Here is a 5,147-nt window from a genome sequence, read left to right as displayed (position 1 = left end):
GGTAAATCCAGCTGTTCGACGAACCAGAAGTACCAGTTTGTGTTTATGTACACAACAGTCATTTTTACTTTTCTTTTTCCGCATTATACCATCCCTCGCTCTCTTTTCTGGAAAAGGGAACCTTTACAAATCCACTTCTGCACTGTACTTGTGTTTCTGAGAACTGTAGTGGGCCACACACACACACTCAAAAACCTCAGCTTACAGATATTAGAGTTCCACATGGATGTTGAGTTCTTGAAAAGGGAAATTAAGTGCGTGAACCACTTTTGTGATTGTTTGCCTTTTGGATTATTATAGATTTAGTCCGTTTCACTTCCTCGAGGGAAATCCGAAGTTCCTCTAACCACTGATTTTGGTTCAGTTTCTATTTCTCAGGGAAAAGGTTTGTCTGCTGTAGTCCTGCTGTATAGATAAACTCATTGGGACTCAACATCTTCAGAACAAAACAAGACATTCAAAATTGAAATTTGTTGCCTTGCATAAATTGTACCAAATCAATGTTTACATGGCTCCTATATCTTTGTATTTGTGAATTTTGCTAGTCTTCTCATTGCAATAACGATATTACTCTACTGTTTGTGTACTTTTTGATTTTGAAGATACAGTCTGTAATCACTGCAAATATCAAGTACATACTTCCAATTTTTTTTTTTAAAGGACAATCTTAGAATGATAGTCATGCTCAGTAGTTCTAGATGCTAAAAGAAGAGATTGGACTGGTTTAGATTATCTAGCATTTTGGATCGGATTATATTTCAGATTTTGAAATGGAATTCTTGGCAAGGGAATCGTGAAAATTAGGATCAGGCTGTAATCTGTCTAGAGTTACTGTAGTAAAAAAAGTAGAAACTCAGAGCTGTTGGAAAACGTAATGTTCAATGTTGTGCTTCATAATAATTGGTACTAATAGGTCAACGTAGATAAGGATATACCACAGCATGTTCAGAAAGAAAGATTTCAGCCTTCACCTCCTTCGATGTGCCTTTTTACTCCTTATGTGATTACATTTATGTTAGTCAGCAGATCTGATTTCATGTAATTCAGTTGTTTAATCCAGAAAGGAACCAGTGTGATGAGTTTTTGTGAAGTATAAACGTCATTGTGTTTCGGGGTGAGGGATGCTGGTCCTAGGTTTCAGGTCCGGGTCTTGCTCTGGTAACTATTTTACCTTGCACTGTAGTACTGTACTCTCAACATCTTGCATGCCCTCTGATTTTGCTTACACTACACTTAAAAGTAATAATATTCTATTATGGGTAGAATGTATTATATGTAATGGAAAACCTTGTTTGTGCCTCTTATTGTCCCTGGTTAACATTGTTAGAGCTCAAATCGAAATCATGTGTTTTAGAAAGCGTTTCAGAAAGAATGCGTCTTTGAATCAGTATTTCCTGCGTAATCCATTTGTGATTTATGTTTTGTTATAAAATTGTGCAGGGTTAAGAGAACATTTGTATATTTTCATTTTAAATAAAGGTGGAAAACTATAGCTGTCTGTGTTTTCTCTTGGTCAGTGATCACTTTGAGTGGGTTTCTCTCACCGGCGAGCGTGAACGGGAAGTAGAAATAATGGACTGGAGCTGGAGTTGATTAATTACAGAATGCTTTCGGTAGTGAGGTGTTCATTTTTATTTTTTGCTCCACTCAATATATCTCAGGTTTTGCGTCACTGGAATGGCACGTTAAAGGAATCGTTCAACCAAAAAATGAAAATTGTCATTTACTAACCTCATGTTTTTCAAAACCTGTATGAGTTTTTTTTTTCTGCTGAACACCAAAGAAGATATTTTGAAGAATGTTGGTAACCAAACAGCTGCTGGTAGCCATTCACTCTAATGTTTTTTTTTTCTTATTCTTTTCTCCACACTATGGAAGTCAATGGCTGCCAGCAACTGTTTGGTTACTAACATTCTTCCAAATATCTTCTTTGGTGTTCAGCAGAAGAAACAAACTCATGAGGGTGAGCAAATGATGACAGAATTTTCATTTTTGGGTGAACTATCCCTTTAAGCTTCTTTGGCGGTGAAGAAATACACAAACTAACTGAGCACTTTTTGTCTAAAATGTACAATACTTGATTTCAGTTTATAGAACTGAAATATCACATTCATAATCACATTAAAGGTGCGGTCATATTTACCATTGTTTGATGAAATTTCACGAGCGAAATTCAGTAATTTCAGTAGGAATCAATGTGATCTGGAATATTGTGTGAAATATATATGGTATAGCTTAAGTTATTTAACATTTAATAATAATAATAATAATAAATGTTTGAATAATATCAATTTTGTTAAATATTAGAGCAAAGAACCATCATACTGTTTTAAAAGTAATTTATATAGGCTGTTTTATAATTTTGTGTATCGTAACACCTGAAAAAGAGTTTATATAAACATTGTTATTAATACAACCATGTTATTTATAGCATAAAAGTTGTTAACGTAATGTTTAGCCTATATCATAGCTTTTATAATTATATTTCTAATAAATTATATTATTGTATAATGTATAATATTATTTATGATATACTTTATTAACCTACAGCTCTAACTGAATTACAGTAGAATTAACTCTTATCTTCGAAATAGACATTAATATACGAGCAGTATTATAACCTTACAATTATACTTTCCAGCAAATAAAGGAGAGATTTCTGCCTGCGGGTCATAATGTAATCACAGATGCCATACTGACTGTCTCGGGTGTGCGGCGCTTGTTGTGCAGCTGAATGCCATCCATCTCTCACCCGAAGAAGGCGTGTCGTTTCCCGGGCAGTAACATCACCCAGTTGCTCTTTGTCCTGCTAGTGTGTGTGTGTCAGTACCGGGCTGAGCTGCTCGAGTCATGGCAGCGGCGCCCGCGAACCCGCGCACCGGGAGCCCGAGAGCGCAGCTGCCGCCCTGCTATTACGAGGGATACCTGGAGAAAAGAGGAGCGAAAGAGAAGGTAAGCGGCTATTATTACGTGTCAAACACTTGATCCGATTATATCATCACGCGCAGCGGCGTATCATACGCATGGCATATGCTGCACGCGCGTATTGTGTGGATATGGGCGAGGTTTGCATGGATCAGCTGTCTGAATATTATTTCGTTTGCCAAGTGACCACTCAAATGTTGATTGTACATTTTAATTATACGAGCTGTGCCATGCGTTATGCCGCTGTCTGGCAGCTCTTTAATGCTGTAACTCATATTTGAGCTGTTATTTATGTCTGTTGGTGCTTTACATTTTGTAGGTGCTCTGGTAATGGACACACCTTAATACAGACCACATGCAATCGGAAGTGTGTGATTATTAATATGATCCATCACGCGTTTTAATCCTCAAGCATTCATTAATTAATTCATTCCCAGACACTAGAGTGAGATGCATCTCTCTTGCTGCATTGCATCTATCATGTTACATGCAGAACTGAGTATTTTGTTATCTGCTGCAGACAGTTTAATCTTGTCAATTGTCATTGAGCCTAATATGATCTTCCAGTCTTTTGACAGTCTTCTGACTTTTACCAAAGTGCACATTTGCAGATTCTGTTTTTATGTAACTTTGAGACACAAAAGTTATTAATATGGTTAATAAATACCGCAGGTTAGAAATCATTAACATACCGACCTTACTGTCAATGCATAATGCAAATGTTAGTTAATACTGTGCAAAATAAGTGTTTAATTTTATTGACTTATTTTATACCAGCATTATATCGTCCATAAAAATATGCTTTTTAGATAAAAGTATCAGCATTTTGCATTGGTCTGGATTTTATTATGTGTATTATTTTTGTCACTGAAATATTTTTTGAGTAACTAAATTAAATTGTTCTATTATAGTGCATTATATTTTCTCCGGATAGATAGGTATGCATACTTCAGAAAGTGTAAAACTCTGAATATGCAATAATATTTACTAAACAATACAATGTACTTTGTGAGTATGAATAAAATTGAATCTTCCCTTGAAGTGACCAAATAAATTTTTCTATTATATTACATTGTATTTTCTATTTTTATATATATACACTGTAGACAGTATGCAAAACTCTGAATATGCAGTAGCTATTAAACAGCGCAATGTACAGACAAATATATTTCAGTTCTAAACTAAAACATTACCCGAAGCATAAATGTGTTGACAGAGGGCCACTTACACAAATGAATCCCGAATCGCATATTCAGGAGGGAATATTCAGAGGGGTTCAGGTGCACCGTGTGTAGGGGGGTGGGTCTCAGATTTAGGACAGTTGTGCTCCGGATTGTTGTGTGTGTGTGTGTGTGTGTGTGTGTGTGTGAGCCATGAGCTGCCACTGAGATCAGGATTGAGCCAGACAGAGCAGATAATTACAATCCCGAATCGCATATTCAGGAGGGAATATTCAGAGGGGTTCAGGTGCACCGTGTGTAGGGGGGTGGGTCTCAGATTTAGGACAGTTGTGCTCCGGATTGTTGTGTGTGTGTGTGTGTGTGTGTGTGTGTGTGAGCCATGAGCTGCCACTGAGATCAGGATTGAGCCAGACAGAGCAGATAATTACAGACAGCAGCGCAGTAATCTATGCAGAGACGACTGCCATTTACTGCGCTGTCAGAGTCAGAGCATTAGCATGTCAAAATTATGTGTTAGAGCCCTGAACAGACATTTAACCAACCAGAAAGACTTCAATAAGAGATGATTTGTCACTTTTGTGTCTTTATATAGCCTAAAAATGTCCAACTATAATGCAAATTGAGTTGACATGCAGATCTTATCTTATATCTCTCTGGATGCAGGTTGCTCGGCGTTTATGGACCTGTTTATGTGGAAACATGCTGTACTTCTTCAACAACCCTAAGGACACAAGTGTAAGTGGCATATTCAGGGAGTGGCAACCCATACAGATGTTTACAACATACAATCCTCGCTCAATCTGATCTAGATCTAGAAGGACATTTTTCTGCAAATCCCCTTCAAGTATAAAGTCCATGGTAACCTTATCTCAATAAGCGCAGTCAGCCATGGGAGAGCAGATGGTAAAGAGGAGTTTCATCAGACTCTACTTATTGTGGTTTCAGTATTGATTTTAATTCTGAACCCATCAAGACAGCAGTTTCAACCTCTATAACCTCAGCTGTGTGGATTGGGGGGGGGGATGGGGGTTAGGGGTAACA

This window comes from Sinocyclocheilus anshuiensis, unplaced genomic scaffold (assembly GCF_001515605.1).
Source record: "Sinocyclocheilus anshuiensis isolate Anshui unplaced genomic scaffold, SAMN03320099.WGS_v1.1 scaffold1659, whole genome shotgun sequence".
NCBI classification, from domain to species: Eukaryota; Metazoa; Chordata; class Actinopteri; order Cypriniformes; family Cyprinidae; genus Sinocyclocheilus; species Sinocyclocheilus anshuiensis.
Note: the sequence above shows the minus strand (reverse complement) of the source record.